The sequence below is a fragment of the Camelus dromedarius genome, unplaced genomic scaffold (assembly GCF_036321535.1).
Source record: "Camelus dromedarius isolate mCamDro1 unplaced genomic scaffold, mCamDro1.pat HAP1_SCAFFOLD_28, whole genome shotgun sequence".
Lineage (NCBI taxonomy): Eukaryota > Metazoa > Chordata > Mammalia > Artiodactyla > Camelidae > Camelus > Camelus dromedarius.
This window is the reverse complement of record NW_026989775.1, coordinates 1,184,535-1,209,900: the sequence shown is the minus strand read 5'-3', so window position 1 is coordinate 1,209,900 and position 25,366 is coordinate 1,184,535. Positions and strand designations below refer to the sequence as shown.

The window sequence follows — 25,366 nt, the reverse complement described above, 5'->3', positions numbered from 1 at the left end:
AGAATTAGTAGCATAGAGCATTTTGCATTTTATGGGGGCGGTGATAGCCTCCTCCCGTAATTCATATCTGGCCTGCTGAATACCTGTTCCGGCATCAAGTTCAGTTTGGGAAATCCTGGTTCTGTAAACACCTGACAATCCTGTTGAGAATTTCAGCTGCTGGAATCCCCTGCCTGTGGCTTATGCAGATGTCTGCCTTCTTCTATCTTCTCTCCTTACTGCCTCTGAAGTGTCCTCCTTTTCCTTTTGGTGAGGGAAGTAATTACTCACACTGCTGAGACTTGAAGAGAAAGCTATCTCAAGTTAAAAAAAAGTATTTTCTCATAGAAGAGGTTGTAAGTGGAGCCTGTATTCTATAATGTACAATTGCTAAACTCTGGTATATTATGGACTTTTTATAGATGGGTTATACGAAATTTGTGTTCAAGTAGAGGAAGCTAATTAACATTTGCAACAATTTCTTTCCAAAAATGGCTTCCCAGTATCTGGTTTCTCAGCTAGCTTTTAGAACATAACACATTAATCAAGTGGAAACTGCTTTTGTTTGATATTTATGACAATAGAGTAAGTTCTAAGTAGGTAACATTCTTGTTTTACTTAGTCTAAGAAAGTAGGGTGTGGCATCCTGGCTTTATATGCTTTACTTAGGCTCAGTGCACTGCTTCTGTGACTGTGGGAGGCAGCACTTCTGTTATTTTATTTTTTCAGTTGAAGTACAGTCAGTTACAATGTGTCTGGTGTACATCACAACGTCCCAGTCATGCATATACATACATAGATTCATTTTCATATTTTTTTCATTAAAGGTTATTACAAGATATTGAACATAGTTCCCTGTGCTATAGAAAAGAAACTTTTTTAAAAATTCATTTTTATATGTAGTGGCCAACATTTGTAAATCTCAAACTCCAAATTTATCCCTTCCCACCCCCTTTCCCCAGTAATAAGATTTTTAAGTCTGTGAGTCTGTTTTATAGATGAATTCACAGTGTCTTTTTTTTCTTTTTTTTTAGATACCACATATGAGTGATATCATATGGTGTTTTTCTTTCTCTTTCTGGCTTACTTCATTTAGAATGATGATCTCCAGGTCCATCCATGTTGCTGCAAATGGCATTATTTTATTCTTTTCTTCTGGCAGAGTAGTATTCCATTGTAAAAATATACCACATCTTCTTTATCCAGTCATCTGTTGAAGGATATTTAGGTTATTTCCATATCTTGACTATTGTAAATAGTGCTGCTATGAACACTGGGATGCAGATGTCTTTTCAATTTAGAGTTCCCTCCAGATATATACCCAGGAGTGGGATTGCCGGGTCATATAGTAAATCTACTTTTAGTCTTTTGAGGAATCTGCATACTGTTTTCTGCAATGGCTGCACCAAACTGCATTCCCACCAGCAGTGTAGGGGGATTCCATTTTCTCCACACCCCCTCCAGTGTTTATCATTCAGGCATCACCTCTGTTTTCTTTTTATTCTTTATGAAGTTTGGCATTGGAAGGCAACTTCTCATAAAAGTAATAGTTTAATGAAATTAGACCTTTAGAAGTATTTTCCATGAATTAAAAAAAAAAAAAGTATCACCTAAGATTTTTTTTCTTCCTTTAGTTCCCTTGGCCCTTCTCCTTTGGTTACTTTTCAAAACAAGGTCCAATACAAAACTAGGTAATCTTTTTCTTTGTATCCAGATGTCTGAAGCAATACTTCTCTTTATTTTGTTTGTACGTTTCCCCAGTGCAGTGACAATTATACCTAAGACTTGCAGAGCACTTACTGTGTTTCAGATACAGCTTTATGTTCTTTACATAAATTAGATTACTTAATCTTTTCAAATATTCCTTAAGGTAGGTGTTATCTTCATTTTACAGATGAGGAAAGTGAATCACAGGGAGGCTAAAAACTTTGCCAAGATCCTATAGTGTGTAAATGACCAAGCTAGGAGAAGAACCCAGCCGTCTGGCTGCAGGAATTGTATTCTATTTACTTCACAGAGATTTCAAATATTTTTATTCTTTTGTTTTTCTCCTTTGTTATCTCCCCCTTCTCACCTCCTCTCTCCCTCTCCCCCATGCTTTCCTTCCCCTTTCTCTTCCCCACACCCTGGATCTCCATGGTAGATAGACTGAATCACCACCCATCCAGTATCCTCCATGATGTGACTGCTTCAGGCACTTCAGACTTAACACATCAAAATCTGACCTTCTTTCCCCCAAACCCTCTTCTGCCTTCTCTGTTTCACATCTCAGTTGATGACACTATCATCTGCCCAGTCATGAACATAAGCAACATTCTAGAGTTTTCTCTAGATCTATCACAACTACCTTAGTTCAGACTCTTAACTCTCTCTCTCTCTTTTCCCTTCTAATTGTGGTAAAATACATATGACATAAAATTTACCATCTTAACCATTTTAAGTGTTCAGTAGTATCGAGTTTACCCATATTGTTATACAGCCTCCACCACCATCACCCATTTCCAGAATTCTTTTCATCTTACAAAACTAAAACTCTATACCCATGAAAAAAAAAAACCTCTCCTTTACCCCTTTTCCCCAGTGCTTGGCAGACATCATTCTACTTTGTATCTATGGGCTTGAGAACACTAGGTACCACATGAGTGGAATCAGGCAGCATTTGTCCTTCTGTGATTGGTTTATTTTACATAGCATGATGTCCTCAGAGTTCATCCATGTTGTAGCATGTGTCAGAATTTCCTTTCTTTTTGAGGCTGAATAACATTCCCTTGTGTATACAGTTGTCCCTCGGTATCTGTAGGGGATTGGTTCCAGGATCCCCTACAGACACCAAGATCCATGGTACTCACATTCCTTACATAACATGGCATAGTATTTGCATATAACCTGTGAACACTGTTCTGTATACTTCAGATAATCTCTGGATTACTTTATCACATCTGATACAGTGTAAATGCCATGTAAATAATTATAAGTGCAATGTAAATGCTATGTATATAGTTGCTGGCATGAGGCAAATTTAAATTTTGCTCTTTGGAACTTTCTGGAGTTTTTTTCCAAATAATTTTGATTCATAATTGACTGAATCTGTGGATGTGAAACCATGGATACTGAAGGCTGACTGTATATACCATATTATGCTTATCAATTCATCTGTCCATGGATACTTGGGTTCCTTCCACCTTTTGTCTGTTTTGAATAATGCCTTTATGAAATTGGGTGTGCAGATTTCTCTTTGAGATTCTGCTGTCAATTCTGTGGGGTATATACCCAAAGGTGGAATTGCTGGACCCTACAGTAATTCTATTTTTAATTTTTTGAGGAGTCATGAAACTGTTTTCCACTGCAGCTCCACCAATTTACATTCCCACCAACTGTGCACAAAGGTTTGAATTTCTCCACATCCTTACCAACACTTGCTATTTCCTGTTATTTATAGTAGCCATCCTAATAGGTGTGAGGTGGTTTCTCATTATGCTTTTGATATTTGCATATTTGATATTTGATGATTAGCAATGTTGCACTTTGCATATGTTTATTGTCCATTTTTATAATTTCTTTAGATAAATGTTTACTCAAGTCTTTTGCCCGTTTCTAAAATTGTATTGATGACTTGGAGAGCTTCTCTATATATTCTGCATATTAATCCCTTATCATATATGGGATTTGCAAATATTTTCTCCCCATTGGTGGGCTGTCTTTTCACTCTGTTAATAATGCATGCCCTTATCTCTCAGCTGAACTGTTCATGGCCTTCCTATGATTTCTTTCTAATTCACCTTCCCACTGCTGTACAAGAGAACTATGATGCAAATCTGATCCTGTTCAGAAAGATGGCTCAACATATGCAAGTCAACAAAAGAAAAGACAAAACCTATATTATCATCTCAATAAGATGCAGAAAAAGCATTTTATAAAATTCAACATCCGTTCATGATAAAAACTTTCACCAAAGTGGATATTGAGAGAACGTATCTCAACATAATAAAAGCCTTTTACTACAAACCCACAGCCAACATAATATTCTGTGATCAGAAGCTCAAAGCCTTCCCACTAAATTCAGAAGGATGAGGATACCTTCTCTGCCCACTTCTATTCAACATAGTAGTAGAAGTCCTAGGCACTCCAGTCAGATGAGAAAAAGAAATTAAAGGTTTCAATACTGGAAGGGAAGAGGTAAAATTGTCATTATTTGCAGATGACATGATACTCTATATAGAGAACTCTGAAGACAGTACACAAAAACTGTTAGAAGTAATACATGAATTCAGCAAGATAGCAGGATACAAGATTAATATATAAAAATCTGTTGCATTTCTTTACACTGACAATGAAATATCAGAAAGAAAAAGCAAAACAAAAAATCCCATTTAAAATTGCATCAAACAAACAAACAAACCTAGGAATAAACTTAACCAAAGAGGTGAAAAGCCTTTAAGCTGAAAACTGTAAAGCATTGAAAAAAGAAACTGAAGATGATTCACAAAAATGGAAAGGTATCTCATGCTCTCGGATTGGAATAATATTGTTAAAATGGCCATAGTATCTAAAGCAATGTACAGATTTAATGCCATCCCTGTCAAATTACCCAGGACATTTTCCATAGAACTAGCACAAATCATTTTAAAATTTATATGGAACCACAAAAGACCCAAAATTGCTGAAGTAATCCTAAGAAAAAAGAACAAAGCTGGAGGCATAACCCTCCCAGACTTCAGACAATACCACAAAGCTACAGTTATCAAAACAGCATGGTATTGGCACAAAAACAGACATATAGATCAGTGAACAGAATAGAGAGCCCAGAAATGAAACCACAAATATACAATCAATTAGTCTATGACAAAGGAGGCAAGAATATACAATGGAGAAAAGACAGTCTCTTCACAAATGGTATTGGGAAACTGGACAGCTTTATGTAAATCATGAAACCAGAACACTCCCTCACATCATATACCAAAATAAACTCAAAATTGCTTAAAGACCTAAATATAAGACATGATACCATGAAACTCCTACAAGAGAACATAGCCAAAACAATTTTCGGTATAAATTGTAGCAATATTTTCTTAGATCTGTATCACAAGGCAAAAGAAATAAAAGCAAAAATTAAAAAATGGAACCAAATTAAACTTAAAATCTTTGGCACAGAAAAGGAAACTATCGATAAAATGAAAAGACAGTGTATGGAATGGGAGAAAATATTTGCAAGCAATGTAACCAAAAAGGGGTTAATATGCAAAATATATAAGTAGCTCATACAACTCAATATCAAAAAACAAACAACCCAATCAAAAAATGGGCAGAAGATCTGAATAGACATTTCTCCAAGGAAGACATACAGATGGTCAGCAGGCACATGAAAAGATGCTCAACATTGCTAATTGTTAGAGAAATACAAATCATAGAAACCACAATGAGATATCACCTCACACCTGTCAGAATGGCCATCATCAAAAAGTCTACAAATGAATGCTGGAGAGGTGTGGAGAAAAGGGAACCCCTCTACACTGCTGGTGGGAATGTAAGTGATATCATATATTTGTCCTTCTCTGTTTTGACCTCAAATTTAAGAGTTATTTGATCTCATTCTGGGAAAAGTCCATTGGTGTTTTGATAGAGATTTCATTGACTCTGTAGATTGCCTTGAGTAGTAGTATGATCATTTTAACAATATTAATTCTTCCAGTCCAAGAGCATGGTATTTCATTTGTGTCATCTTCAATTTCTTTCATCAGTGTGTTATAATTTTTTGAGTGTAAGTCTTTTACCTCCTTGGTTAGATATTCTCATGTATTTTATTCCTTTTGACATGATTGAAAATGAGATTGTTTTCTTAATCTCTCTTTCTGATAGTTAGTTGTTAATGCATAGATATACAACAGATTTCTGTGTATTAACTTTGTATTGTATCCTGCAACTGTACTGAATTCATTTATTAGTTGTAATAGTTTTTTGGTGACATTGTTAGGATTTTCTATATGTAGTATCATGACCTCTGCAAACAGTGACAGTTTTACTTCTTCCTTTCCAGTTTAGATTCCTTTTATTTATTTTTCTTGTCTGATTGTTGTGGCTAGGACTTCAAATACTATGTTGAATAAAAGTGGCAAGAGTGGGCAATCTTGTCTTGTTCCAGATCTAGAGGAAATGCTTTCAGCTTTTCATCATTGAGTATGATGTTAGCTTTAGGTTTATCATATATCGCCTTTGCTATGTTGAAGTATGCTCCCTGTGTACCCACATTTTGGAGAGGTTTTTTTTTTATCATAAGTGGATTTTGAATTTTGTCAAAACCTTTTTCTGTATCTGTTGAGATGGTGTATCACAATGATTAATTTGTGGTTATTGAATTATCTTTACATACGGAGGATAAATCCCACTTGACCATGGTTTATGATCAATTCAGTTTGCTAATATTTTGTTGAGGATTTTTGCATCTGTGTTCATCAATGACTTTGCTTGTCATGTGTGTGTGATATCTTTGATTGGTTTTGGTGTCAGGTTTTGCATCTGTGTTCATCAGTGACTACCTCTGTGTGTGTGTGTGTGTGTGACTGATATCTTTGACTGGTTTTTGTAACAGGATGATTTAGGAAGTTTGGAAGTATTTCTTCTGCTGTTTTTGGAATTGTTTGAGAAGGATAGGTATTAACTCCTCTTTAAATATTTGGAATAATTTACCTATGAAGCTATCTGGTATGGACTCTTGTTTATTGGGTATTTTTTTTTAAATTATGGTTTCAGTTTCATTCCTTGCAACCAATCTGTTCATATTTCTATTTTTTCCTGATTGCATCTTGAGAGATTTTACATTTATAAAAATTCATCTATTATATGTTGTCTACTTTATTCACATATAATTGTAGTAATCTTTTATGATCCTTTGTATTTCTGTGGTGTTGGTTGTAATTTCTTTTTCAGTTCTGATTTTATTTATCTGAGGACTCTTTCTTGATGAGTCTGGTGAAAAGTTTATCAGTTTTATTTATCTATCCAAAGAACCAGTTCATTGATCTTTTCTATTGTTGTAGTCTCTAGTTCATTTATTTCTGCTCTGATCTTATTATTTCTTTCCTTCTACCAACTTTGGATTTTATTTTTGTTTTTCCAGTTCCTTTAAGTTTGAAGATAGGGTTTCCCCCTTGTTTCCTGAGGTAGTCTTGTATTGCTATAAACCTCCCCCTTAGAACTGCTTTTCCTACATCCTAAAATTTTGGATTGTTGTGTTTCCATTTTCATTTGTTTCCAGACATTTTGTGATATCCTTTTTCTTCAATGAGCCATTAGTTGTTTAGTAGCATGCTGTTTATCCTCTCTGTGATTTTTGCAGTTTTTTTCTTATAGTCAATTTCTAGTCTCACTGTGGTCAGAAAAGATGCTTGATATGATTTCAATTGTCTTTAATTTACTGAGGCTATTTTTGTGGCCTGGCATATTATCTATACTGGAGAATGACCATGTGTGCTCAAAAATAATGGATATTCTGCTACTTTTGGATGGAATGCTTTGTGTAGATTTATTAAGTTTATCTGAACTAATATGTCATTTAAGCCAGTATTTCCTTATTGATTTCCTGCTTATGTGATCTGTTCATTGATATAAATGAGGTGATAAAGTCCCCTACTATCATGTTACTCTTAATTTCTCTTTCTATGTTTGTTAAAATCTACTTTATGTATTTTTTTTTTACTTGTTTTTTTTTACTTTACGTATTTAGATGCTCCTATGTTGGGTATGTGTATATTTACAATTTTTATATCTTCCTGTTGCATTGATCCCTTTATAATTAGTAATATCCACTTTTGTCTCTTGTTATAGTCTTGGTTTTAAAGTCTCTTTTGTCTGACATAAGTATTGCTACTCAGTTTTCATTTCCATTCACATGGAATACCTTTCTCCATTCCCTCACTTTCAGTCTGTATCTTTTTATCTGAAGTGAGTGTCTTGTAGACAGCATATATCTGCATCTTGTTTATGTATCCATTCAGCCATTCTTGTCTTGACTAGAGTATTTAGTCCATTTACTTTTAAAGTAAGTATTGATAGCCATTTATTTATTGCCAGTTTGTTAATTGTTTTCTGGTTGTTCTTGTAGGGTTTTTGTTTGTTTATTTCTTCTTTTGCTCTCTTCCTGTGTGATTTGATGACCATCTTTAGTGTTTTGTTTGGATCTCTTCTTTTTTTGTGTGTGTATCTATTGAAAATTTTTGGTTTGGGGTTTCCATGAGGCTTACATATAGCAACCTGTATATATTTGTGGTAATTGTAAGTTGCTGATCTCTTAAACTCAAACATGATCCAACAACCCTGTATTTTTACTCCCCCCTCTACTCCACATTAATGGTTTTCAAATCATATTTTACTTCTTTTTATTTTGTGTCTCCCTTAACTACTTGCTATGGATATAAGTGATTTTACTACCTTTGTCCTGTAACTTTCCTACTGGCTTTACAATTGCTCTACTATATTTACACTATATTTGCCTTTACCAATGATTTTCTTTCCTTTCATAAATTTTTTTCTTGTGTTTCTTGGTCATTTGTCTCTATTTTTTAAACTTTTTTTTTATTGACTTATAGTCCTTCTACAATGTTGTGTCAAATTCCAGTGTAGAGCACAATTTTTCAGTTATACATGAACAAACATATATTCATTGTCACATTTTTTTCTTTGCTGTGAGCTACCACAACATCTTGTATATATTTCCCTGTGCTATACAGTATAATCTTGTTTATCTATTCTACATATACATGTCAGTATCTACAAATTTTGAAATCCCAGTCTGTCCCTTCCCAACCCCTGCCTCCTTGGCAATCACAAGTTTGTATTCTATGTCTATGAGTCTGTTTCTTTCTTTTTATTTTTTTTAGATTCCACATATAAGCAATCTCATATGGCATTTTTTTTTTCTCTTTCTGGCTTACTTCACTTAGAATGACATTCTCCAGGAGCATCCATGTTGCTGCAGATGGCATTATGTTGTCAGTTTTTATGGCTGAAGAGTATTCCATTGTATAAATATACCACTTCTTCTTTATCCAGTCATCTGTTGTTGGACATTTAGGCTGTTTCCATGTCTTGGGTATTGTAAATAGTACTGCTATGAACATTGGGGTGCAGGTGTCATTTTGAAGTAGGGTTCCTTCTGGGTATATGCCCAGGAGCAGGATTCCTGGATCATAAGGTAAGTCTATTCCTAGTATTTGAGGAATCTCCATACTGTTTTCCACAGTGGCTGCACCAAACTGCATTCCCACCAGTGGTGTGGGAGGGTTCCCCTTTCTCCACAGACTCTCCAGCATTTGTCATTTGTGGACTTTTGAATAATGGCCATTCTGGTTGGTGTGAGGTGATACCTCATCATAATTTTGATTTGCATTTCTCTGATAATTAGTGATATTGAGCATTTTTTTCATGTGCCTATTGATCATTTGTATTTCTTCCTTGGAGAATTGCTTGTTTAGTTCTTTTGCCCATTTTTGGATCGGGTTGTTTGGTTGTTTCTTATTAAGTCATATTAGCTGCTTATATATTCTGGAGATCAAGTCTTTGTCAGTTTCATCATTTGCAAAAATTTTCTCCAATTCCATAGTTTGTCATTTTGTTTTCCTTATGGTTTCCGTTGCTGTGCAGAAGCTTGTAAGTTTCATTAGGTCCCGTTTTTTATTCTTGATTTTTTTTCTATTGCTTGAGTAGACTGCCCTAGGAGAACATTTTTGAGATGTATGTCAGATAATGTTTTACCTATATTTTCTTCTAGGAGGTTTATTGTATCTTGTCTTATGTTTAAGTCTTTAATCCATTCTGTTTATTTTTGTGTATGGTGTAAGGGAGTGTTCTAGCTTCATTGATTTACATGCTGCTGTCCAGTTTTCCCAACACCATTTGCTGAAGAGACTGTCTTTATTCTATTGTATATTCCTGACTCCTTTGTCAAAGATTGGTTGACCAAAAGTTTGTGGGTTCATTTCTGGGTTCTCTGTTCTGTTCCATTGGTCTATATGCCTGTTTTTGTACCAATACCATGCTGTCTTGATGACTGTACCTCTTTAGTGTTGTCTGAAGTCTGGGAGAATTATTCCTCCAGCCTTTCTTTTTCTTCAGTAATGCTTTGGCAATTCTAGGTCTTTTGAAATTCCATATAAATTTTATTATGATTTGTTCTAGTTCTGTGAAATATGTCTTGGGTAATTTGATAGGGATTGCATTCAATCTGTACATTGCCTTGGGCAGGGTCACCATTTTAACAATATGGATCTTCCAATCCAGGAGCATGGGATATCTTTCCATTTTTTAAAATCTTCTTTAATTTCCTTCATCAATGGTTTATAGTTCTCTGTGTATAAGTATTTCACCTCCTTGGTTAGATTTACTCCTAGATATTTTATTACTTTGGTGCTATTTTAAAGGGGACCATTTTTTTACTTTCTTTTCCTGTTGATTCATCATTAGTGTAAAGAAATGTAACTGATTTTTGAACATTAATCTTGTAACCTGCTACCTTGCTGAATTCTTCGATTAGTTCTAATAGTTTTAGTGTGGACCTTTTAGGGTTTTCTATATATAGTATCATGCCATTTGCATATAGTGACACTTTTACCTCTTGTTTTCCAATTTGGATCCCTTTTATTTTTCTTTCTTGCCTGATTGCTGTGGCTAGGAATTCAAGACTATGTTGAATAGGAGTGGTGATAGTGGGCATCCTTGTCTTGTCCCAGATTTTAGTGGGAAACTTTTAAGTTTTTCACTGTTGAGTACTATGCTGGCTGTATGTTTGTCATATATAGCTTTTATTATGTTGAGATATGTTCCCTCTATACCCCCTTTGGTGAGAATTTTTATCATAAATGGGTGCTGAAATTTATCAAATGCTTTTTCTGCATCAATTGAGATGATCATGTGGTTTTTGTCCTTTCTCTTGTTGATGTGATGTATTACATTGATTGATTTGCATATGTTGAACCATCCTTGTGTCCCTGGGATGAACCCAACTTGGTAATGATGTATCATCTTCTTTATGTGCTGTTGGATTCTATTTGCTGATGTTTTGGTGAGGGTTTTGGCATCTATGTTCATCAGTGATATTGGCCTATAATTCTCTTTTTTGGTAGTGACTTTGCCTGGTTTTGGTATCAGAGTGATGGTGGCTTCATAGAATGAGTTTGGAAGTATTCCCTCCTTTTCAATCTTCTGGAAGAGTTTGAGAAGGACTGGTATGCGTTCTTCTTTGTATGTTTGGTAGAATTCCCCAATGAAGCTGTCCGGTCCTGGATTTTTATTTGTAGGGAGGTTTTTTATTGCTATTTCTATTTCATTTCTATTGATCGGATTGTTCAAGTTGTCAGTTTCTTCTTGATTCAGTCTTGGTGGACAGTATGTTTCCAGAAACTTGTCCATCTCCTCTAGGTTATCCAGTTTGCTTCCATATAGTTTTTCATAATATTCTCATATGATATTCTTTATTTCTATTTTATTTGTTGAAATTTCTCCATTTTCCTTTCTTATTTTGTTAATTTGTGCTCTCTCTTTTTTCTTCTTTTTGAGTTTGGCCAGAGGTTTGTTGATTTTATTTACTTTTTCAAAAACCAGCTTTTGGTTTGATTGACTTTTTCTGTGTTTTTTTTAAATACCTATATTATTTATTTCCTCCCTGATCTTTATAATTTCCTTCCTTCTGCTGCCTTTGGGTTTTTTTGTTCTTCTTTTTCTAGTTCTTTCAGCTGTTGGGTAGATTATTTATTTGACATTATTCTTTTTTTGAGGAAGGCCTGCATCGCTATAAACTTCCCTATTAGCACTGCCTTTGCTGTGTCCCATAAATTTTGTGTGGTTGTGCTTTCATTTTCATTTGTCTAAAGGTATATTTTAATTTCAACTTTGATTTGCTCATTGACCCATTGGTTTTTAATAACATATTGTTTAATCTCCATGCTTTTATTTTTTCTCCTTTGTTTCCCTGTTGTTGATTTCTAGTTTCATGGAATTGTAGTCAGTAAAGATGCTTGAGATAATTTCTATCTTAAAATTGTTGAGGTTGCAAAGGGTTCTTTTAAACTAAAGCAATCAGTCATTTAAAGAAAAAAGGTTGTTCATATACATAATTTTGCTTTGTATTAATCTACTTTTTGTTCTTCATAATTCCAAGTTAATAGGAGTAGTACTCAAAGTACATGATTTTAAAATTTATATAGAAATATTTTTATGACGTGATACATACTGCAACTGCTGTTGTTTTATGAGATGATGCTTTATAGGGCTTAGGGCTTAGGAAGAAAAAGCAAATATTAATGTAGAGTGTATATAGGAATTCTGTGTGCAAAGAATTGAGTGAAATTTTACAGTTATGTTTTGTTTATGTAAAGTCAAAACAAAGCTAAAAGCTCTGCCTCATGACTCCATTAAAATTTTGAATTAGACTTTACATTTTTGGAGCTTTACTCAGGATTTTAAATGTCAAAAACTGATCAAGTAACTATATATATATATTTTATATTTCACAAAACATTACTTGCTGATATTGATGGTGTTTCTAATAATATTACTTTGTAGCTTCTGCAAAGTATTAGATCTGTCATTTTTTTGAAATGATGTATTTTACATGACTCTCTTTTTTTTTTTTTGAGGAAAATCAGTAACTATCTGATCACCCATTCATAACCCTAGTACTTATCTAATTATAATTTTTATAATAGTTGTTTTCAGGAAATCCTACAAGTCAATTCTCCCTCATTGCTTTTGTTTCCTAGTATCTAAACAGCTTCCTCACTTTTCCTGAAAGCTTCCTGCTGTTGCTTCCAGACCTCTTACTAGGGTGGTCTTCAGACTCCCCTTCTCCAACTTGTCTGTTCCTTTTCTAAAGGAAATGCATTTTTTGTCAGCCTATTCTGGGAATCGGACCCAGTGGAAAATCTAATATAGACCCCTTATTAGAAATTATTAATAATTTCACAAAGGTGGCAGTAGAAAATTAAGCCAAGTGTAGAGCCCTTCTAAGCACGGGACCCTGTGTACCACACATGTTATGGACTCATGAAACTGGCCTTAAATTTTTCCCTTGGTGGTTATGCCCCAGAACTTTGCTTCTTTTTTGATGTATCCTTACCCTGACTGTATGTTTCTTTCCTGCACTCTGATTCCCTTTTTTTCCTCCCTGTAGTTGTGTAGCCCCAGAGTCTTGAGCTGCAGAGAATCTTACATTCCCTCTTCCTGTTTTCATAGAAAGAAAGCAAAAAAGAGCAAATATTTGGGAATTTTTCTTGAAATAATTTTATCATCAAGAAGTGCTCCAGATATTCTTGGTAATAAATCATATTTGAGAACTGAAGTTGTCTAAGAATTCTACTCTGAAATATTGTATTTTGATTTAGTTTCCTTGGCTCAATATATGATTAATTACTGAAGTATATATCTGTTCAAAGCTTGGTTACATATATGTAAAAATTAATTCATTTGACAACAGTGTCTATACATGTGATGGCAGCAGTCCCTGAGACAACTGTTTAAAAAAACAGAGTGTTAAAATATTAGCCCTTGTTATCATCATTAAAAGGGCAATACCCTCCCTTAGACTTGGCACCACTTTAAGGATTAAAGAGTTCTTAGCTGACCCTCCTCTTTCTGATCTGTGCCCTCATATCCTCTGGGAACCATCTTTTTCCTTATCTACTTTCTATCCTGGTTTGCTTTATGTGTTTCAGAAGTAACATTAATCTGATAACCCATTAGATGGTCAGAAGGTACCAAATCATCTACTTTGTTTCTCCCATGTGATAAATGGCATTTGTTTTTTTATGCTGACTGTGCAGATGATCAAATGACATTTAGTGTCTTGGCTCTGTCAAAGGGATACTTGCAATTGTGGCAATTATGAATTTTGTTCCAATTGAAAAGGAAGATTTGGTGACTAGTATTGGGGGATATGAGGAATATTTCTGAATAATTTCCTCAAAGTAAAGTTGTATATATACTTAGTTGGGTCATCACTTATTTGGCTCATAATTTATTCTTGGGCTTACTTTTTGTGACACTACTTTCTCATAGAATGTAAATTTTTAATGGGAGGACAAAAACCTTTTATTTGTAATAAATAATACAGTAAGTATACCCTATTGTATATTATCAATTAGAACTCTCCATTGCATATTGCATTTAAGAATTTTATTTGTTATGTTTTCACGAGTGCTTGTGACATTATTTTAGTTATTTCAGAGTAACTTGTGTGCTTTCCACATAGAACTTTACAAAGTATACAACTAAATATGTATATTTATAAATATATAACCAGGTTTTCAAAACTTTAAAATCTTATGCTGCTTTTATCTAAATAATTTACATGAAACTGTGTATGTGACTGTGTGTTTTGGGCTTAATTATTTTAGCAGTTGCCGTAAATCTTCATTTGTTATACTGTTGTGTGTCAACAAGTATAGTTCAGAACTTGAGGTGCACTTGAACTTCCCTAAGGTAAGTATTTATATTTTGTGAAATAGAATGCATATGAAAAAACCATTAAATATGTATGACTACATTAATATAATAATATTCATGTACAAAGGATGATAAATTTAAAATTATATACATATCAGAGTGAACAGCTGTAGCTATATAGCAAATAATAAGAGTAAGTTCATTTCTGCATCTGAACATAATTTTAAATTCCCCAAACTAAAATCTATTGAGAAACATTTGATAATGGGATAAAACAAATATTTATATAGGTTTTTTTGTTTGTTTTCTTTTATGGGGAATGCATAGAATAGGTTTGGAACCCAGTGAACATATATGTCTAAAGACAGCTATGAAATATTTCAAATAAAACTATTTTACCTACATGTAGTTAGATTGACAAATCATGGTTGAGTACCTTATTAGTAGACAGATTTGCATAAATATCTTATTAGTAGGCCAACTAAGGATCAAACTAATTGTATTAGATGATTTTATAATCCTTTATGTCTGATCAAATGGTATCACTGAAAATGTACTTGAAATTTGAAAATGAAATTAAAATTATCCTAATGAAATATGGGTCATAAGAGATACCATTAATCTCATAGGTTTAAGATGTTTTAATTTTTTGTTGAGAACACCTTAGTATTCAAAACCATTTTGTTTTAGTAAAACTTGTTATACATGATAAATTTTATAGTTAATTTGAAGTGACTTTGGTGATTCAAAAATTTTTATAAAGTTTTTAAATGACAGTTATTATTCTACTTTAAACATTTTAATGAATCACTCTTCTTATCCTTAAAGGAAACCACATGATATGAGATGCTGAGAAAAATTAAATTGATGTATCTCCAGTGTACAACTTTCATTTGAAGATTGAATAAAGGTGGGTTTCATAGTCACAATTTTTTGAATAGGTCTATAAATAACAGGAAAAATTCAGTTACATATAAAAATTACTTCTTCACATTGGCTGCTCCTATGTTTATATTTTGAATGATTCAGCTAAGAGGTGGTGAGAAAAATAGCAGGTCATCAGGATAAAATAGAGACAATGCAGTTTAATCACTTTTTTTGAAATGTGCTTAATGGAAAGGATGAATAACGGCCTTGCTTCAAAATTAAATTCTATTGTCTTGAGTGAAAGATTTAAGTGTTAGCATAACATTCTTCTTATGTGAGTTATGCTGTAGTTTTTTGTCATTTTTTGCATTACAGTGCAGGAAATGTTGCTGATTTATTGTTGCATTTTTAAAGGGCAATGCTACACTGAAACTAGAGACTGAAGGAAGGTAAAAATCATATTTGTCAACAACTGAGCTTTGTCATGTTTTATAATCACTGACTACTTGTCCTATTTATAGGGCTGTATTTAAAAGTAAGCTAATCTAGCAAAATCAAATATGATTGATGTTTTCCCATTTATTGTTTTCTAATGTTTCATCTTTTGGTTTTAAGATGTTATAAGAATCAAGAAATATGAAGGTAATGAATGCGTAGTACTTTCCATTTTCATTATGCTCATTTGAAGAGAATTATTTTCTAAATATTCAGCTTGGGTCCTATCAACACCCATTATAAACAGAGTAATTTTTAAAATATCAAATGAATTATGAACACTCTCTTCAGCTATGCAAGTGAGATGTTAAATGGTTGTGTGAGGATCTGAATGTTCTGGTCTAGTATATAAGGTAATTATCACCAATGTGAAAAACGTTCCTGCTTATAAATTATAAGGACTTGAGAGATTGAAAGTTTTGCTAAATTATTTCTCAACTGAACCAAAGGAAGAAAAGTCTAATTGACAACTTTTTATTTTGCCAAGCATTTGGAAACATAGTGAGTGAACGTAAATGTTACTATTCAAAAGCTTAAGAGTATGAATATATTTATAGTCTACATTAAAATTCTGAGTTCAGTTTCTTAGAATCATGAAAAATAAGAGTAATAACTGTATTTCTTTTAGTTTTCAAACAAGCATTCATCAGTAATTTGTAAACAATAATACATTATTTTTATATATCTACAAATTATACTTCTTTGATATTCCATACTTCACACAGTAATTATTCAAGGTATAGGAAGAGCAAAAAGATTTAGTAAATGACTCAATTATTTAAACTATTAGGTATGGAGGCAGTGCAAACAGGTGAAAAATTAGTATAAACAGATCCAATGATTATAACCTTTGTGGTTAATGTGGATAAAAGATATCTAATATACTACAACCAGTTATTCTGAGTGGACTGGGTATAGTAAATTGCACTTACTAGAGTTGTCATTCCATGGAAACTTTATTCCATCATTTGGATCAAGACTGAATCTAAGCTGAGATAAATGTTCTAATGTCATAGATACCTAAGATATTATACTCCACCTTGAAAAAAATGGGTTTGTGTTTATTGTGGATTAATTCAAGAGGTTAGTGTTTCTAGACTTCAAAATACAATAGAGCTAAGAATGAATAATATAGAATTAGTAAAGCTTGATCTATAATTACCTTTAACACCAGGCAAGAGGTAAATTTAATTGCAACTGACCTGAATAATGGAGTGGGATGGAAGGAAGGAAGTTTATTTACTTGAGACACCAAATGAAAACTGTGAAACACAAAGGGGAAAAGGCAGTTTCATTGAGAATAAAATATTCGTGTTGATAACTTACATAAGACAGAAGATGGAGTGTTTTCTGCAGGGAAATTACTTTCTTTGATGAGCTCCATTTATGCATGATGGAGTTTTAAATGTTTTGAAAACCCCCTCGGTTATTTTTTCTTCCTTTCTATTCTTGTGGTTTTAATTTCACACATAAACAGATGTAAAATTTTCTTGCTAAAACCTTCTTACTCTGCTTTAAGTTGAATTTATAACAGAAAAAAAAAAAAACAGAATGCCTCCCAATGACAGTGATTAGGAAATCAGTATTTAAGGCATCAGTTTCATGAATTGCATGGTGAACAATGGCTCCATTCATTTTGAAGCCACCCTATGATGAAATACATCTTTATTTACTTTGCTTATTTTAAGGATTGTTTGTTTAAAGCATATTCTTGAGGGATGCTAAGTATTGTATCTTCTAACTAGCAGCTTGAGTTTGGAAGCAATTATGTTTGAGTAAAATCCACTATGTAATGACTTTGTGTGGCCTGCAAGCTGCATGTTAAGGCTCACATATTTACTTCTTGAGGATAGAAAGCTATTTGTTTTACTTTGTAATTTAATGTGGGAAGCATTTTAGAAGCTGCAATGGCAAGTGAGGATCTGAATCTTACATATTGCCTATCACCCTAATCAAAAAAGAAGGGAAAATAGAATATACCTCATCTCTAGAGACTTGGATTCCAATAGTAGAATATGAAACTAGAGGGGAAAATAGATGTGTGGGTCTCAGTATGCAAACTTGTTTGTCCGTCACAGAGTCACCATGCAATCTGACACTATTTGAAGGAGGATGCTAGTATCAGCCTCACAAAAGGCTGAGTCGAAAGTGGGCGGAAGAAGGAATGTTTATAAGTTGATGTACATTAGCTAAACATTCATGGAGCCTGCTTGCATGCAATTGCCTGATGCATTAGGAGCAAATCTTTAGGGAAATGTATTTAGTGACATAATCATAAACAGAGCTCTATAGAATTACCAAGTGTGGTGAGTAGATACCTACACTGTTATTAGATTGGAGGGACCCTGAATTTGCTGCCTACTTCAAAATAGTTTACAAATCTCTCTCAGTGGCCCAGTTCTGCAGTCCTTGATAGCAGGAATCTAACTCATAGAGTCAAGACTATGTTTTCACACTTAAAAATCTAACAAAATCTAGTGATTCAAACATGTTTTTGGATGTTAAGAAATACTAAACAATAAATAACTACACACACTTGTAATTGTTTATATGTATATATACAAATACACACTCACATTTTTTAACTCTCATATAGATAATTGAAAAATATGTGGATTCATAGCAGAATAATTCTTAAGAAATCAAAGATTTTAGAATGTCTCTACCTTTAAATATGAGACAGTGGTTTTGCCAAACTGCTGTATATTTGACAAATATTTATTGATTGTTAGTCCTTGGAGATTCAGAGACAACTGTTACCCATTTACAGCCTGAAAAATCACACAGGTAGCTGAGGTAGACAGAGAAGTCAGTCAGATTTTCATAGCTTAAAATGATAAGTATAAATTAAGTACAAGTTGTTATGCAAGTGTGCTTTACTCTAAGAAGTAAAAGGAAGGTTTTGAGCTTGGTGATGTGGAGTTGCATTCTGAAGAGTAAATGAGTGGAAGGCTTTGATGGAGTGTGGGGATGTAAGGGATGTAAGGTGAACAAGACATGGAAATATAAGAAAACCTGAACCTTAAAGAGGACATGGAACTCTAAGACAGATCATATGTTAGGTCACAAAACAAGTCTCAGTAATTTTAAGAAGATTCAAATTATATCAAGCATCTTTACTGACTACAGTAGTATGAAACTAGAAATCAACTACAAGAAGGAAACAGAAAAATTCACAGATATGTGGAGATTAAGCAACAAGCTACTAAACAGCCAATGGATGAACAAAGAAATCAATAGATAAATAAAAAAATACCTTCAGAAAACTGAAAATGGACATACAACATAACAAAATATATGAGATGCAGCAAAAACAGTTCTAAGGGGAAAGTTCACAGTGATGGACGCATACATCAAAAAACAAGGAAAATCTCAAAGAAAGAATCTAACTTCACCCCTAAAGCCTGGGTGGGGGGGAGAACAAAGCCCAAAGTTACTAGAAAGAGGAAATTAAAAAGATCAGAGTGGAAATAAATAAAACAGAGACCAATAAGACAATAGAAAAGACCAATGAAACTAAGAACTGGACTTTGAAAAGATAAACAAGATTGGCAAACCTTTAGCTAGACTTACTTCAAATTAGTAATAATCACAATTGAAAGAGGAGAATTTACAACTGATATCAAAGAAATACAAAAGATTATAAGATACTACTGCGAACAATTATACACCAATAAATTGGACAATCTATGAGAAATAGATAAATTTCTAGAAAACACAATCTTTCAAAACTGAACCATGAAGATATAGGAACTTTGAGTAGACCAATTTACTAATAGGTAGATTAAATTAGTCAGAAACCTCCTAACAATAAAAAAAAATCCAGGACCAGACAGCTTTACTGGTAAATCCTGCAAAAGATTCAAGGATGATTTAGTGTTATCCTTCTCAAAATCTTCCGGAAAACTGAAGAGAAAAGAATGCTTCCAAATTAATTTTAAAAGACCAGCATTTCCCTGATACCAAAATGAGACAATTACACCTCACACAAAACAATTATAGGTCCATATCTCTAATAAACGTAAGTGCAGAAATCCTCAACAGAATATTAACAAACCAAATTCAACAGTACATTAAATGGATCATACACCATGATCAAGTGGGATGTACTCAGGCACACAAGGATGGTTCAGCATTTGCAAATAATTCAGTGTGATACACCACATTAACAAGTGAAGGTTAAGGGGGTGGGAAGGGATAGACTGGGATTTCAAAATGTAGACTAGTTAAACAAGATTAAACTGTATAGTGCAGGGAAATATATACAAGATCTTATGGTAGCTCACAGGGAAAAAAATGTGACAAGGAATATGTATATATGTCCATGTATAACTGAAAAATTGTGCCCTACACTGGAATTTGACACAACATTGTAAAATGATTATAATTCAATAAAAAATGTTAAAAACAAAACAAAACAAAACAAAAAAACAAATGAAGGTTAAGTCATACTATCTCCTGAATAGATGCAGAAAAAGCATTTGAGAAAATTCAGGACCTATTCATGATTTTAAAAAACTCTCAATAAAGTGGTTATAGACAGAATATACATCAACATAATAAAAATCATATGTGACAAGCCCATAGCTAACATCATACTCAACAGTGGAAAGTTGAAAGCTTTCCCTCTAAGATCAGGAACAAGACAAGGATTCCTGCTCTTGCCACTGTTACTCAATGTAATATTGGAAATGCTGTCCAGAACAGCTAGGCAAGAAAAAGAAAAGGCAGCCAATTTGGAAATGACAAACTAAAACCATCGTTATTTGCAGACAGCATGATTTTATATATAGAAAACCCTAAAAACTTCACCACAAAAACTGTCAAAGCTAATTAAAAAATTCAGTAAAGTTGCAGAATACAAAATCAATATACAACTATCTGTTGTGTTTTTATATAACAACAACAAACTATTGGAAAAAAGAATTAAGAAAACAACCCTATTCACAATTACATCAAAAAGAATAATATCTATGAATAAATTTAACCAAGGAGGTGAAGTCCTGTGCACTGAAAACTGTAAGATATTGGTGAAATAAATTGAAGATGACACAAATAAATGGAAAGATATTGTGCTCATGAATTGGAGTGATTAATATGGTTAAAAGTCCATTTTACCCAAAGCAATCTACAGATTCAGTGTAATCCCTGTAAAAATTCCAATGTCATTTTTCACAGATAAGTCCTAGAATTTTTATGGAACCACTCTTTAGGGTCCCATAAAACCACTAGTGGAATAGTCAAAGCCATCTTGAGAAAAAAGAGCAAAGCTGGGGATATCACAGTACCTGATTTCACACTATATTTCAAAGATGTAGCTGTCTAGACAGTATGTAGAGACATAAAAAGAGACATATAGATCAATGGAATAGAATAGAGAATAGAGAGCCCCAAAAGAAAGCCACATATATATGATTAATTAAGGTGTGCAAACAAGGCAAGAATATACAATGGAAAAATGACAGTCTCTTCAATACATGGATTTGGGAAAACTGGACAGCCACATGGAACAGAATGAAATCAGACTGTTCTCTTTCACCATGAACAAAAATTTACTCAAAATAGATTAAAGACTTGAATGTAGGACCAGAAACCATACAACTCCTAGAAGAAAACATAGCGGGTAAACTCATTGACATTGGTTTTGGTGACTTACTTTTTGATTCTGATTCCAAAGGTAGGGCAACAGAGGCAGAAATATGCAATTGAGATCACATCAAATTAAAAAGCTTCTGCACAGCAAAGGAAGCCATCAACAAAATGAAAAGGCAATCTACTGAATGGGAGAAGATATTTGCAAGTCACATAATTGATAAGAAGTTAATATCCAAAATATATAAAAAATGCATACAGCTTGATAACAAAAAGAACAAGCAATCCAATTTAAAAATTGGCAGAGGATCTGAATAGACATTTTTCCAAAGAAGACAATACAGATGTCTAACAAGAACAGGAAAAGATATTATCATTAATCATCAGGGAAATGCAAATCAAAACCACAATGAGGTGTCATTTCACACTTGGCAGAACAGTTATTATCAAAAGAACAAGAAATAACAAGTGTTGGAGAAAACATGGAAAAAAAGGAAGCCCTTGTGCATTGTTGGTGGGAATGTAAACTGTTACAGTGACTGTGGAATGCAGTATGGAAATTCTTTAAAAAATTAAAAGTAGAACTACCAAATGATCCAGCAATTCCACTACTGGGAATTCATCTGAAAAATAGGAAAATGTTAACTCAGAAAGGTATATGTGCCCTTATGTTGACTGCAGCATTATTTACAGTAGCCAAGCTATATTTATGATGGGATACTACGAGGTCATAAAGAAGAATAAAACCTTGCCATTTGTGACAGCATGGATAGATCTTCAGGGCATTATGCCAACTTAAATAATTCAGATAGAGAGAGACATGATTTCACTTAAATGTGTAATCTATAAAACAAAACATGAACAAAAAAACCAAACTAACAGATACAGAGGCTAGATTGGTAGTTGCCAGAGTGCAAGGGTGTTGAGAGGTAGATGGATTTGGAGATGGGAGTTAAGAGTTACAAACTTGTAGTTACAAAATAAATAAGTCCTGGGGATGTAATGTACAGCATGACCACTTATGTCAATAAAATTGTGTTGCATATTTAAAAGTTGCTAAGAGACTAAGTCTTGAAAGTTCTCATCACTAGAAAAAATTTTGTAACTTTGTATGGTGACAGAAGGTAACTAGACTTACTGTGATCATTTTGTGGTGTATATGAATATCAAATCATTTTGTTGTTCACCTGAAACTAATATGTTCTATGTTGGTTATATCTTACTAAAACAAAAGCAAAGCAAAAATAAAAGAGAACATACAAAAAGTTTTATATTCCTTCCATAAAGCAGCTGGGTAAGTGGAGAGGGCACTGGATTGCATCCTGGCTCTGTCCAGCCACTCTTGATGGTCTTTGCAAGTACTTAACTTTGGAGTTTCATTTCTTTACCAATAAAATGTATTTAATAAAACATTGTCTTCCAGGGATGTTGTGAAGATATACTTTGTAAATGGTACATAGGAGTAGGGATTCAGTAAATAGTATTTAAAGAGATTACAGTAATCAACAATGACCTTAACCAGAGGTTCCCAGTCTTGGCTGCATATTTGAATAACTTAGGGAACTTCCCAAAAGGATTCTTGAATGCTGTTGTTTACATTTCACCCCCTAGAGAGTCTGACTTAACTGGGCATGGTATAGTCTGGATATGAAACTTAAAGGAGAATACAGGAAAATATGAAAAAGGATAAGAAACAGTTAAAAAAAAAAAGAGGAAATAAATGTAGAGTCTACCAATATCCTAAGGAATAGATTTCCTTCATTTTGTAGAACAGAAGGATTGCCACCACCATTAGGTGTGGTTGAGAAGCATTTCCAGGTCTAACGTGTTCCAGAGCAGCTGACTTGTGAGGAGGGCTTACCAACAGAGGAGGAGATTCTGCATTCTAGAAGTCTCTTCTGTGGAGTGCATCAATCCTATGCTTCATATTATGGTGGAATATGTCATAAGTTTTCCTTGGAATAGAAGCTGTATGGAAGAGGTGGTGAGGAAATCTAAAACTGAGGATAAAAATTCTTAGAGCTCTTTAAATTTCTTCAGTTGATTCTATCTTATTAATATGTATCTAAAAAGAGACTGAGGCCCTGCTTTGAAGATGTGAAACACAGCAGAAGTATTCCTGCCTAAGCCTGTAGCCATAGGTGTGATGACTAGCAATGATATTTTAACTATGTTAGACAAAAAAGAAATAGGCTGAATTATAACAGAAAGAATTGTAAATGTGTACTAAAAAAAGTGAGAGCTCAGTTTGAATCTTAAAACCATTTACTCCTTTTTTTTTTTTTTTTTTAAATAAGCCACAATATTCTACCCTGGTTACTGGAAAAGAGATTGCATGGCAGAATCGTATTCTCTAATATTGAACATCAAAGAAAAACCAAAAGAAGCAAAATTATTTTTAATAGATTCAGATTCCTAAGACTAGAATTTACTTTTTACATGAAAAACAACTATGTTGATATTTTGATTATGTGAATAATATATATTACACTGTTGTGATTTTTATCTGGGACTTCCAGATAAATGAATTATTTTACCCATGAAAATATTTTAGGCTAATTGAAAAATAATTACATTTATTTTTCCCCCATGAAAATCTTTTGATATTGCAGAAATATTTCCCTGTGAAATGTACAATTGCTGAAATATTTCCCACTTAAAATCATTCTAGTTACTTTGTGCCATTCTTAGGATGGAAATTCTTGAAATCTCATCATCAAAAGAGATTTCACTACAGATCTTTAATTCAGTGCATGCTAAGCAACACCTATAAAGAATTTTAGGAGTAGAAATTAAGTAACAGACTACAATTAGAACAGATAAGAATAGTCGCTGGTGAAGTGAATCCATTTTTGCTCTTCACATCAAATTCACGTACTTGCAGACTTGTCTGTGAACGCTGTTTTCATTTTTGTATGCAGCGTTTATGCAAGGTCCCTGTACAGTCTGACATTTGCTTCAACCACTCAAATGGACTGTTTTTGTTGTTGTTAAACACACCAGCTATTTTCATGTAAACAAACCCACTAATCACTTTTCAGTCCCCATCTTATTTGACTTCTCATCAGCATTTGATACAGGTAAAAGTCCTTTTTAGAGACATTCTTTTTGTTGAGGCCCACCAGTCAAAGACCACTTGTAGTTGAACAAATTGGACTTCTGGATACCTGGTGCAGGAAGGAGACTATATTCCATAGGAAACTGTGAGGCATCTTAGAGTGTGCCAAGAAGCTCTTGTTATAGGTTTTGGGCTTGTATTATTTGATTTGGAGGAAGGTTCAAGGAACAGAATCTGTTCTAGACTGAGTGCTTTGAGGAAGCAACTAGATTCTATAGCTGTTCATCTTAATTTTTACTTTATAGGTAGAAATAACAGGATGAGACTAAAGCTATAATTGTGAAGGAGCAGCTGTCACTCTTATTAGTTGGGAGTTGGGAAGTTTGGAAATATTTGTAGTTTTCATAGTGTTCTTGTGTTTGTCTGCAGTCAGAGTCCTCTTGTTTTCCTTTCACGGCATCATGGTTACATAGTGACCTCATCTCAAGCTGGTGTTGAAGTTGTTCATGTTCAACTGGAAAACACCATGGCCTAGCTCTGTGCCAGGCCAGCTTCCATCTGATGGCTATCAGCACTGCCTTTTTCTTTCTCAAGATCATGGTACAATATTCTCTTTGGTTTCTTTCTACTGCTTAGCATGCTCCTTTTCAGTCTTCCTCACACTATCTCCTATATAATCTTTAACTCTTAGAGTTTCCCAGGCCTTATATCTGAATCATATTTTATATTATCCTACACTTCTTATGCAGTTTCAGTTTTTTTATGATTTTAATTACTGTCTGCTTTCTTCAGACTGGAACTATTCTCTGCCTAAAAGATGAGTTGGAAAACTATAGCCCATAGGTCAAATATAACCCAAAGTCTGTTTTTGCCCAGATGTGATGTGGTTTTTATATGTTTAAATGTTTAGAAAAAATCTAAATATGAATAACATTTCATGACATA

General features: G+C 33.6%; 1 protein-coding gene across 8 annotated transcripts in view; it reads left to right on the top strand.

Annotated features, from left to right (window-relative positions):
* LOC135320616 (saccharopine dehydrogenase-like oxidoreductase) overlaps nucleotides 1-25,366 on the top strand; it is a 76,596-nt gene that overhangs the window by 20,045 nt on the left and 31,185 nt on the right. For all 8 annotated transcript variants that reach the window (XR_010379845.1, XR_010379849.1, XR_010379848.1 and 5 more), the window contains exons 4-5: nucleotides 14,361-14,445; nucleotides 15,238-15,319. The gene's annotated coding sequence lies outside the window, so the exon portion shown is untranslated. The remainder of the gene's footprint in view (nucleotides 1-14,360; nucleotides 14,446-15,237; nucleotides 15,320-25,366) is intronic.